We start from the raw sequence: 13,416 nt of genomic DNA on the forward strand, positions 1-13,416 counted from the left end.
TACTTGGCCAAAAATAAAAAATTGGAGACATCCTTACCTGTGACACCAGTAAATGCACTTATCTTCTCAGATGCTGCTCTGGAAAAATATACGTGGGAGAAACTGAATGTAAAATTAAAATCTCAGTGCACGGACATAAAAGCAACACAAGAAGTAAGTATGAGAAGTCAGCACTTGCGGAACACTTTTGGGCGATGAGTCACAATATCAGACAGTTAAGGTTCTAGGTTGTGGAACCAACCATGAAAAGCAAGACAGAGACAATATCCAAGTCCTTCTGAAAAAGAAACTTTGAGGACAAAAATACTTTCGAGCACGCAGCCCAAAGGATTAAATCATTGCATTGACATTTTTTTTTATGAATTCCGTTTTTTCATGAATTTAGTCTTGCAGTATACTTGTTCATTTATTGTACTTATTTCTGATACTTTGTGAATATTGTTATTCCACAAAAGCAACATAGGAGTGAGTGAGAAAGAATAAATACCTACTCACCTTTCTAAATGCAAATAGCATAAAAAAGAAAGCGATCAGTGAGCACGCGTAAGTAAAAGGAGGTCCTGAAGAAAGCCACTTTGACCCTTTCGGGCACTTTGATTGGCTGAAACATAGCAACCTAAGATTTGGATGTAGGAGTGCACTGAATCTCCACATACATCTTGCACTGTTTTTAATCTTGTCGAAGGGTACCATGAATAAAGCACACTGAGAAGTGGGTACCCCACAGACAATTTTAACTCACTTTGCATTGATCACTTTCTGTGTGCACTGACCACTGTGAACTACTCGCTCCGCTGTAATTAGGTGTCGTAGCACACCCTAGCGGCGCTAGGTAGCCAGGGTGGGACTCCTATGATGAAGTATGCCACCTACTGGGTTGGTAGATGAGGGTTCTTTCACTTTTGGCCTGTTTGTGAGTGTATGTCAGGATGTTTGTCACTGTTTTCACTGTCTCACTGGGATCCTGATGGCTTGGCCCCAGTGATCATAGTGAAAACACTATGTTTTCAGTATGTTTGTTATGTGTCACTGGGATCCTGCTGGTCAGGACCCCAGTGCTCATAGGTTTGTGGCCTATATGTATGTGTCACTGGGACCCTGTCACACAGGGCCCCAGTGCTCATAGGTGTGCATGTATATGTTCCCTCTGTGGTGCCTAACTGTCTCACTGAGGCTCTGCTAACCAGAAGCTCAGTGGTTATGCTCTCTCATTACTTTCAAATTGTCACTAACGGGCTAGTGACCAATTTTACCAATTTACATTGGCTTACTGGAACACCCCTATAATTCCCTAGTATATGGTACTGAGGTACCCAGGGTATTGGGGTTCCAGGAGATCCCTATGGGCTGCAGCATTTCTTTTGCCACCCATAGGGAGCTCTGACAATTCTTACACAGGCCTGCCACTGCAGCCTGAGTGAAATAACGTCCACGTTATTTCACAGCCATTTTACACTGCACTTAAGTAACTTATAAGTCACCTATATGTCTAACCTTTACCTGGTAAAGGTTAGGTGCAAAGTTACTTAGTGTGAGGGCACCCTGGCACTAGCCAAGGTGCCCCCACATTGTTCAGGGCCAATTCCCTGAACTTTGTGAGTGCGGGGACACCATTACACGCGTGCACTACATATAGGTCACTACCTATATGTAGCTTCACCATGGTAACTCCGAATATGGCCATGTAACATGTCTATGATCATGGAATTGCCCCCTCTATGCCATCCTGGCATTGTTGGTACAATTCCATGATCCCAGTGGTCTGTAGCACAGACCCTGGTACTGCCAGACTGCCCTTCCTGGGGTTTCACTGCAGCTGCTGCTGCTGCCAACCCCTCAGACAGGCAGCTGCCCTCCTGGGGTCCAGCCAGGCCTGGCCCAGGATGGCAGAACAAAGAACTTCCTCTGAGAGAGGGTGTGACACCCTCTCCTTTTGGAAAAGGGTGTGAAGGCAGGGGAGGAGTAGCCTCCCCCAGCCTCTGGAAATGCTTTGTTGGGCACAGATGTGCCCAATTCTGCATAAGCCAGTCTACACCAGTTCAGGGACCCCTTAGCCCCTGCTCTGGCGCGAAACTGGACAAAGGAAAGGGGAGTGACCACTCCCCTGACCTGCACCTCCCCTGGGAGGTGTCCAGAGCTCCTCCAGTGTGCTCCAGACCTCTGCCATCTTGGAAACAGAGGTGCTGCTGGCACACTGGACTGCTCTGAGTGGCCAGTGCCACCAGGTGACGTCAGAGACTCCTGCTGATAGGCTCCTTCAGGTGTTAGTAGCCTTTCCTCTCTCCTAGGTAGCCAAACCCTCTTTTCTGGCTATTTAGGGTCTCTGTCTCTGGGGAAACTTTAGATAACGAATGCATGAGCTCAGCCGAGTTCCTCTGCATCTCCCTCTTCACCTTCTGATAAGGAATCGACCGCTGACCGCGCTGGAAGCCTGCAAACCTGCAACATAGTAGCAAAGACGACTACTGCAACTCTGTAACGCTGATCCTGCCGCCTTCTCGACTGTTTTCCTGCTTGTGCATGCTGTGGGGGTAGTCTGCCTCCTCTCTGCACCAGAAGCTCCGAAGAAATCTCCCGTGGGTCGACGGAATCTTCCCCCTGCAACCGCAGGCACCAAAAAGCTGCATTACCGGTCCCTTGGGTCTCCTCTCAGCACGACGAGCGAGGTCCCTCGAATCCAGCGACACCGTCCAAGTGACCCCCACAGTCCAGTGACTCTTCAGCCCAAGTTTGGTGGAGGTAAGTCCTTGCCTCACCTCGCTGGGCTGCATTGCTGGGAACCGCGACTTTGCAAGCTACTCCGGCCCCTGTGCACTTCCGGCGGAAATCCTTCGTGCACAGCCAAGCCTGGGTCCACGGCACTCTAACCTGCATTGCACGACTTTCTAAGTTGGTCTCCGGCGACGTGGGACTCCTTTGTGCAACTTCGGCGAGCACCGTTTCACGCATCCTCGTAGTGCCTGTTTCTGGCACTTCTCCGGGTGCTACCTGCTTCAGTGAGGGCTCTTTGTCTTGCGCGACGTCCCTTCTCTCTGCAGGTCCAATTTGCGACCTTCTGGTCCCTCCTGGGCCCCAGCAGCGTCCAAAAACGCCAAACGCACGATTTGCGTGTAGCAAGGCTTGCTGGCGTCCATCCGGCGGGAAAACACTTCTGCACGACTCTCCAAGGCGTGGGGGATCCATCCTCCAAAGGGGAAGTCTCTAGCCCTTGTCGTTCCTGCAGTATTCACAGTTCTTCAGCCTAGTAAGAGCTTCTTTGCACCAACCGCTGGCATTTCTTGGGCATCTGCCCATCTCCGAGCTGCTTGTGATTTTTTTGGACTTGGTCCCCTTGTTCCACAGGTACCCTCAGACAGGAATCCATCGTTGTTGCATTGCTGATTTGTGTTTTCCTTGCATTTTCCCTCTAACACGACTATTTTGTCCTTAGGGGAACTTTAGTGCACTTTGCACTCACTTTCCAGGGTCTTGGGGAGGGTTATTTTTCTAACTCTCACTATTTTCTAATAGTCCCAGCGACCCTCTACAAGGTCACATAGGTTTGGGGTCCATTCGTGGTTCGCATTCCACTTCTGGAGTATATGGTTTGTGTTGCCCCTATCCCTATGTTTACCCATTGCATCCTATTGTAACTATACATTGTTTGCACTGTTTTCTAAGACTATACTGCATATTTTTGCTATTGTGTATATATATCTTGTGTATATTTCCTATCCTCTCACTGAGGGTACACTCTAAGATACTTTGGCATATTGTCATAAAAATAAAGTACCTTTATTTTTAGTATAACTGTGTATTGTGTTTTCTTATGATATTGTGCATATGACACTAAGTGGTACTGTAGTAGCTTCACACGTCTCCTAGTTCAGCCTGAGCTGCTTTGCTAAGCTACCATTATCTATCAGCCTAAGCTGCTAGACACCCTATACACTAATAAGGGATAACTGGGCCTGGTGCAAGGTGCAAGTACCCCTTGGTACTCACTACAAGCCAGTCCAGCCTCCTACAATATGCCCAACACTTTGTCTGACCCTTTTTCTGTCCCACAAAATGGGGAAAAAGATACATCTAGTTCACATCTTTAACCCATCCAGTTCCTGTGTCAGCTTGCTTTCCAATATGACACAAAGGCGTAGGTCACCTCAATATAGCTGATCTGTAACTCTGTGATCCTGTGCTCCATAACTTCTTAAACTCCTGTCCCTCACAGTGCTTAACGTTCTTCCTAAACTGCTGCCAGGTGTCCACAAATAATTGACCATACATTTTGGAGCACAGCCCTTGTTCATCATATTCCGTTTGCCTTTGTAGTCTGCTAACACCTGATGAAAATTTGCCCTTTCTGCTGGGAAACCAAGAATGTTTTGGGCTTTTTGCTGAACCCTATTTTTTCTGGCTGTAGATCTCTGCATGTTACCCCTTCTCAACAGTGGTAAAGTGCTTGTGCTCCTGCAACATTGTAGAAGTGTTATTTCCATGATTGACATATTTAACTTACCTATAGGTCCCCAGTATATGGCATCCAAAGAGTACTGAAGGCCTGTAAGTTGAATCTCGCTAGTGGGCTGCAGCACTCATTGTGCCACCCACTAACTGCAGCCCTGCCAACAGTAGCCTAGCTGTGTAGGTTTAACAGCAAATTCAACCTAGCAGAATAACCCCTTTGGACAGGCCTAAACCCTCAATCAATCAAACAATTTCAATCAAACAATTTGTTGAGCGCGCTACTCACCTGGAAGGGTCTCAAGGCAATGGGGGGGGGGTGCTACTGCTCGAAGAGCCAGGTCTTGAGGTGCTTCCTGAAGGTCAGGAGGTCCTGGGTCTTATGTAGGTGTGTGGGAGGTTAGTTCCAGGTTTTGGTGGCGAGGTGGGAGAAGGATCTGCCGCAGTTGTGGTACAGTGAGTGCGAGGGACTGGTGTGAGGGTGAGGTTGGCGGAGCGGAGCTGGGGTGTCGGGTTGTGGAAGTTGAGTCGATCGTTGAGGTAGGCCGGCCCGGTGTCGGGGAGAGCTTTGTGAGCATGGATTAGGATTTTGAAGACAATCCTTTTATTGATGGGTAGCCAGTGGAGGTCCCTGAGGTGGGCAGAGATGTGTTTGTGGCAAGGGAAGTTGAGGATCAGACATGCTGAGGTGTTCTGGATGTGCTGGAGTTTTTTCTGGAGCTTGGCCGTTGTTCCCGCATAGAGGGCGTTGCCGTAGTCCAGTCTGCTGCTAACAAGGGCGTGGGTGACCGTTCTTCTGGTTTCCACGTGAATCTGCCTGAAAGTCTTGCGGAGCATTTGAAGGGTATTGAAGCATGAGGATGAGATGGCGTTGACTTGCTGGGTCATGGAGAGTGAAGAGTCTAGTATGAAGCCGAGGTTGTGTGCGTGGGTGGTGGGTGTTGGGGGTGACCCCAAGGTGGCCGGCCACCAGGAGTCATCCCATGCTGACTCGTTGGGGCCGAAGATGATGATCTCGTTTTTTTCTGAATTTAGCTTGAGGTGGCTTGCTGTCAACCAGTTGGCGATAGCGAGGAGTCCGGTGTGGAGGTTGTTCTTGGCGGTCGCCGGGTTCCTCGTGAGGGAGAGGATGAGCTGAGTGTCATCTGCGTAGGAAATGATGTTGAGGCCGTTGGATCGGACAATGTTGGCAAGCGGAGCCATGTAGATATTGAAGAGGGTGGGGCTGAGTGAGAATCCCTGGGGGACTCCGCAGATGGTCTTGGTGGCCTTTGACCGGAACGGGGGGAGGGAAACTCTTTGTGTTCTCTTGGAGAGGAAAGAGGTGAGCCAGTCCAGGGCTCTGTGGCGAATTCTGGCTTTGAAGAGGCATGTGCGAAGGGTTTTGTGACATATGATGTCGAAGGCTGTGGAGAGGTCGAGGAGGATGAGGGCAACGGTTTCACCTTTGTCGAGCCTGGTCCTGATGTCGTCGGTGCAGGCGATGAGGGCGGTCTAGGTGCTGTGGTTTTTGCGGAATCCAGACTGGGAGACGTCGAGTATGCTGTTGTCCTCCAGGAAGCGGGAAAGTTTGTTGTTGACTATCTTCTCTATGACCTTCGCGGGGAAGGGGAGTAGGGAGATCGGTCGGTAGTTTTTGAGGTCTTCGGGGTCGGCTTTGGGCTTTTTGAGCAAGGCGGTGACTTCAGCGTCTTTCCAGCTTTCCAGGAAAATGGCGGTCTCGAAGGAGCTGTTGATGATGGTCCGAAGTTGGGGAGCGATGATTTGGCTGGCTTTATTGAAGACGTGGTGAGGGCAGGAGTCTGCGGGGGAGCTGGAGTGGATGGTGCTCATGATTTTGGTGGTTACCTCATCATTGGTGGGGGTCGAGGCGCTCAGGACGTTGGTGCAGCAGGGTGCGATCGGGTCGACCATGTCAGTGGTGGTGAGGGACGGCGTTGCAAAGCTTCTATGGATGTCTGTGATCTTGCAGTGGAAGGTCACTCCTAAGTAAACGTTACTGCCCATTATGGCATATTGCATGGTATTCAAAAGTAGGACATGTAAAGGTTGATGTCAAACATGTCCTTACAGTGACTAGGACCTCAATGCTATTTTCAATGCAGCTTACAGAAGCCGTTGGGATACAGTATTAAGTTTAATAGGTGTTATCTCTGTCTAGAAAACAGCTAGAGAAATATTTCAAGGACTATTTTTAATAGGTAAACAAAATCCAATTCAATGGCAAAGTTCTAAGGCCTTTTTTGCCTTACAACTGTTTCCTGGTGGCTGATAGCTCCCCTGTGATGATGTGTGAACCGCTTGCAGAAGCAAACAATCGGTTGACCTGAATGGGCTGAAAAGATTCATCTGAACCTGATGGACTAAGCAAAGGAGGCTGCAACGATCATCTTTGACATTAAAGTGTCAAGTCCTGCTTGAATGTCACATACTGCTTGATAGGTGAGCAGGGGGTTTTCATATGACAATTTGGATGCACTTCAAAGAGGACTTCACTATCACAGGAAAATATCAGCTGACACTTGGACAGGGCCCTTCTATTGTCCTGCCAGCTCATCAGGCCCCATCACAGTGGAATTCTCTTTTAAATTACAGTGTCACAGCTGTTTGACAGGCATGCTGGGTTCACACGTTACATCTGGGGCACACCTCAAAGGAGGGAAACAGTGCTAAAGCAGTTTGTGTGTATCCATTGTCTTGTTCCTGAAAGTACAGCTGTGAATTTGCCACACTCCTGTCTCTGAGTTTATTTTGGGTACAAGGAGTGCCTAAAACTGGATTTTAGTGTTAGATGTAGGAGGGCACCAGGAATACCATAGTCCACTCCCCTGCCGCTCCAGTCACATTTGAGCCCAAGCTTAGTGTAACCGAAGACTCTGGCCATTTTGAAAATGTTTAAAGTAGGTACGTTTTGCATGGAAACCTTTACCCCATTACTTAAGGCATCCACAGGGTTTATCCCCCTCTCCCCTTCCAGTAGCTTGCACCAGGCATAAATATGGCACCTCCATGCACACACTTCTGATCACTTCTGGATCTGTGGAACAACAGAAAAGGACTGGATCTGTTCTCACTCTTGTACCCAGAACAAAGAAGCAGACTCCAAGGGTCATAAGGATGACCTCCTGAGGGACACACCAAGCTACAAGAGCCCTTTTCCTGCAACTGCCCAGATGATCACTGGCAACTGGACCTAAACTGGACCATGCTGTGGCCTCCACCTGACATCCTCTAACTAAATGGTCTGAGGTCTTGGGAGACTTTAAAAGTATACTCCTGTGGTGGATTGGGACTTTAGGACTAAAGTCAGAAAATAAAATGTTTTGCAAAGGACATCTGAACAATGCTCCATCACTGTCAGTGTCAAATTGTACCTAAGTCCTGTGTTACTGCGACTAATGACTCTCACTGTCATTCTGTGCTTTGTGGTGCTATTTTTACTTAAAGTTTAATCATTTATATCTCCAGTTCCCCTGATTGGATTTTTGTCATTTTGTTTAATAAATTTCTTCTGGAATTTTTATTGTTTTGCATTTCAACGTTATGACTGTTTTAGAACCGCATAACTATTTTACAGATAACCTCAAAGTAAAGCCAGCCTGCTTTGTACCATAGTTACCAGAGGGTTGAGTTAAGGTTGGTTTATTTGCTTTGAGGGTTCACCCTGACAAAGATTGTGTGTGGTTACTTCCTGAGGTGGGGGACCTACCCTGCTCAAATAATACACAAATGTCTTACAGCACCATTGACCGAAGTGTGTACCCTCTAACGGTCCTTCTTTTGCCATAATTCCTCACCTGCAGTCTTGTTGCAGTTGAGGAATTATGGCAAGAGAACAATTGTCTTTTTTGATCACTGCTTCCTACATGCAATTGACTAGTATTGTTCAGCTGAACCTGAATAACGCATGTATAGTTATTTTTTCCCAATTACTATTGAGTGATTTCTGTTTTTCTATTTTTCACTTTTAAATATGTTTCAGTACATGTGATTAATCTAAGACCTCTTTTGAGGGGCTCACATGGAAATGCATTGGGGCACCAGGGCAGTTTGATAAACACTTTAGCATTATGAAACTTTACTTATCGTAAATAAATAATGAAGAATGAATGTAAACTGAGCCAAAGCAACTACTGTTCTGTGATCTACCAGTTAAGATAAATGATTGCTTAAAAGATGAATACATTACCAGGAGTTTATGAAGTGTTGTTTGCTTCACTGTTAGGCAGTTCGATCCCAGGTTCCAGGTATCTTATCCTGCCCTCCAAAACTGCTCCAAAGTGACCCAGATATCCATGAAAAACAATAGAGTGCATATAAGAAGCATAAATATCTATGTGCCTCTTCTCATACAATTTCTTGTACACATAACATATTTCCTCATTGTTAATTTTGCCTCATCTTCCCTATACTGTTCTAGTAGTAGGGTATGCCTCATAACGACATTCACTGACCACTCACACTTTGTTGCAGGGATAGCCCTCTACCACAATGTCTTGCTGTCGTTTTCTTACCCATATACTTAACTTCCTGCCTAGCTGGTTCATCAAATTTCTTCCAGAATAATCATGTCTTTCACTATATCTTTGTGTATTTCCATTTCATGTTGCAACTCTTTAAGAGCAGTTCTTATGTTTAGAGTTCCATCCTGAATGCCTTAAAAGCAATCTGGAAACACACACAAATGAAGGACCGAATGCAGGACCAATCAAACATTCACCCCTAGTCACAGATCTGGGTTTCAAACATCAATTATTTTGCTCACCAAGCCACCCCAGTTTGGACCCAGCCATATGCAAATCAGTCTTGATCCTGTTCCCCATGGGAACAGTCCAGCCCGAGCTGCCAAGCCAGGTCCTCCCTGGACCGGAAACAAGCATCCTGGGACTGGTTTCAGGGTATCACTCTTCATCAGCCAGGCTAGCTTGAATCCAGTAGCACAGTGAGCCTGGGACCCACATCTGGAAATACCCGGAGCACTTATGGCGACAAAAGCAAACAAGCACAAATGATGGACGGAATGCGGAACCAATCAAACATTCACCCCCAGTAACAGATCTGGGTTTAATCCATCAAGCAATCTGGGGCAGAGTCAAAAGGAATTGGTGTTGCAGTGGAACACCCACAGCAAAACCCATTACACTCCTCTCTGACACAGAAAATTGCGTTGGAGGGTCTCATATTTACAAGGTGGCATTAAGCCACAAAAAGTGGCTTATCGCTGCCTTGTAAATGTGGTACACTGCGCAGCTCCACCCGAAAGTCACAAAAAGTGATGCTCCGGTGGCCCCAAGGCCTTGTAAATCTGACCCTTAGTGTCCTAATTCAACTCCTACACTATGCTTATGGCTGATAAAGAAACCTCTTTCAATTGACTTTATCTCCGCCCACTTCTCATTTGCTGTAACATTAGATTCGCCCATTCCAGGAATATGTACACAGATAGCCACTGCATAGGTGCCAGCGGAGTGCCTAGGTCCCAACAATTTTGTGAAAGCCTACCAGAGGACATCCCCGCACGGGATAGGGTGGCTCCTCTGTCATTGCTGCCGACCAGGTGCCCAGGAGATTGTGCGGGAACATGCAGCGCAGCACTCTACATAATGGACTTACCTGAGACTGGGCTCCTGACGGTAAAATTGGCTGCAGCATGGCTCCGCACTGCCGTTGCTGGGGGTGCCGGAGGCCCTATTGTGGCCCATGGTAAATGCCACAGCAGTGGGAAAGCCTCTTGCCCTTCCTCCCGTGTATGACACTATCAGCCCTCAATTGAATCATCTGCCAAGTTTTAAGGTTGCTTATGTGTATCATTTTCATAATTTCAGTGTAATTAGGAGTGACATTCAACGACCATGAGTGACACTCTTTTATGAGCAAAATGGTGACTTTTGTTGCGCCCCCCCCCCACCATTTTGTGGATCCTTTCTCCTCCCTACATATGATCAACCCCTTTTTAAAATGGCAGCCCTTCTTATTCAACAAAATGGTAGAAGGACTTAATGACAGTCCATATCATGGAAAGCAGGGAAGGAATTCCTCAACATAAAGTCAGCACTGCACCTCCAAATGGGCAGCCATCCTTGAATAGTATTAAATGAAAACTGTGAAACACAGGAGCTTAGGAGACTTCCTGGAAACCCTCTTTGCGGACCTACTGCCAACATAAAGGTTCCCTTAAAACCGGCCTCCTCCTCTTCACACACAACACTGACCTATGGATCAGATCCTTACATAGTTTTCTCCCATCCCCCTATCTCTCCAACATCCCCTTTGGAAGCAAACTCAAATGCTGTCACCCTTTGGCCTCTCGGACAACCTCCCTATCTCTGTTTACAACAATGGGAAGATCATGTTCCAAGCCAACAACACTATCCTGGACACGATCGACTTAATCTAGCCCACCATCCAGCCCTCCTACGATCCTCCACGTTTCCCCTTTCACCCACCCATTATACTCTCCACCAACTCCTCCCCCTCCCAGTCTATCAGGACCACTGCTCTCACCCCAGATTTTCCAAATCCATTATGCCCCCCTCTGCCCACCGCCTACCCCAGACTGTGAACATCCCTCCCACTAACCATCTCCACACCACTCTTCTCCTACCATCCGCAAACCATTATCTACCACTGCAGTTGCTATCGCCATTCCTCTTTCCTCACCACATTCTGCCCACAAGTCCACACCCCCTCCCTTCCTTTTTCACCTCTTGCCCCAACATCTCCAATCAGCAGGCACAAAAAACCAGCCCTTTCCCCCGCTTACACCTCAACCTGCAGAGTCCATAACTGACAGTTCACCCCAATCCTCCCACAATTACTGAACACAATTGGCCCCTTTTCAACAAGTTCCTTTCTTCATTCTCGCACCTCTCTCGAAAAATGGACATCCTCACCTCGGCTTCAGTCCAGCTTAATGACTCTCCATGTTCCTGCCACTCCTATCCTCATCACCTCCTTACACTGCCATAAACCTACACACCACAAAGGTACTATTCTGGATCATCTCCAATTCCCCTTACCCTAAGACATGCAACCCCGTTCCAGTCGACTAGTCTGATCACATGCAGATCCTATTCTCTCTAACTGGCTCTTACACCAAAACTTATGGGCAACCAAAGAAAGAGAAAATATGGTTTAGAGACACATCCAACCTTGACACAGAAGTCCTGGCCATCCCTGCCCTTTCCACCTTAACTGCGATCACACCCTATCTTGACATCAACGAGGCCACTGACAAATTAAACTCCTGCATGGAATTCCTTATTGACAAATGTGCACCACTGAAGTGCAACTTATCCAGACCAAAACCTTCTAGGCCCTGGTTCTCTAAAGAGCTTTATGAAGAACGAAAGCTTATCAGAAAATAGAGGAAAGGATGGAGAAAAGCGCCATCCTTCCTGAGTATGACTGAGCTTTGCATAGCGAGAAAACAATACAATTCCAAAGCCTCAGAGCTAAATCCTCCCATATTTAAGCTCTTGTGTATTAGAATATACTAAAGCTCCTGTTCAAGGTTATTGCCCAGTCAACTAACCCCATTATCACTTCGGTTCCCGAGCCATACGTATCCGGTTGCAGTGACTTTGTGGATTTCTTTAATAAAAAAGTTAGAGACATCCATATTTTGCTTTCCACCATGACTCCCTTGAAGTGGTTGAATCTCTCTCATACAAATCAATACAGCTATGGTCATCTTTGTCTCCAATCTCTGAGCAGGACCTACTATGGTCTATCTCCAAAATAAAACCCTCTAACCACCATCCGGATGCTATTCCAGGATATATCAGCAAATCTTTTGCCATACACCTACTTCCCATATGGACCACCTTGGTCAATTCCTCTCTTAACCAGGGCCTCTTCCCTGAATGACTAAAAATGGGTCAAATAACTCTACACTTAAAAAACAAATTCTTGATCCAGAGAACTTGAACAACTACTGCCCAGTTTCCAAACTCCCTTTTTTAGCAAAGTCATCTAGAGCTGCATAGCATCCGAACGAGCCTCACACATCCAAACAAACAACCTCCTAGACACTCTCCAATCAGCTTTCCGCCCGCGTCACAGTACAGAAGCTGCCACCCTCCAAATAGTTGATGATTCCCTTAGAATCCTCAACTCCAGCATCTCCTGTCTCCTGGTCCTCCTACATTTATCCCCTGCATTCAACACTGTCAACCATCATGACCTCCTTCGGATTCTTGAAAACGCATGGGATGTGGAAGAGTGGTCCTCAAATGTTTTTCCTCTTACCTATCCAACCATTCCTAAATTGTGAAAATGGGCAACTCATTCTTGAGACCGGTCAGCTTTCACCAAGGTGTCCCCTAAGGTTTAAGCCTTTTCCCCAACCCTCTTCAACCTCTACCTAGAACCACTATGTGTGATGCTCAAAAACTCTGAGATTCTCTTTCACATAGATGCCGACGATACCCAAATATACTTGAAAATCTCATCCCCACAGGACGTTACCCTGCTTTCAAATACACTCTCAATGATTCAAAACTGGATGTCTAACCACCATTTAAAACTCAACCGACTAAGACAGAATTTCTTTTGATCTCACCTCAGAAAGCAAAAACGCATGTACAAGAATGGATGGCCAACCTTCCTGTCTTTGTAGGCTGCCCTGCCATTGTCACGAGTGACAGATCACTCGAAATTACCCTGGACAATCATCTTAATCTCCACAGCTACATAGCATCCATGGCCAACTGCGCACTACATTAACTTAGGCAGCTTTGGGGCATCTCACAAATGATTCTGGTACAAGACCTCAAAACAATAGTTCAGTCTCTCACACTCACTAGACTAGACTATGGAATCGCCCTTCTCTCAGGCATTCCCAAAGTTCACCAAGGCCCACTGAGAGCTACACTACATGCTGCAGCACGCTTCGTCATAGGTTTCAAGAAATTTTACCAAATTTCCCTTGCCTTGCCAACCCTCCAGTGGCCCCCAGTTGAAGCGCGGGCC

At 46.9% G+C, this 13,416-nt stretch overlaps 1 protein-coding gene across 1 annotated transcript in view; it reads left to right on the forward strand.

The window, feature by feature from the left end:
- PRRG4 (proline rich and Gla domain 4) overlaps positions 1 to 13,416 on the forward strand; it is a 247,846-nt gene that overhangs the window by 187,017 nt on the left and 47,413 nt on the right. The window lies entirely within an intron of this gene.

Source organism: Pleurodeles waltl, chromosome 3_1 (assembly GCF_031143425.1).
Source record: "Pleurodeles waltl isolate 20211129_DDA chromosome 3_1, aPleWal1.hap1.20221129, whole genome shotgun sequence".
Taxonomy (NCBI): Eukaryota; Metazoa; Chordata; class Amphibia; order Caudata; family Salamandridae; genus Pleurodeles; species Pleurodeles waltl.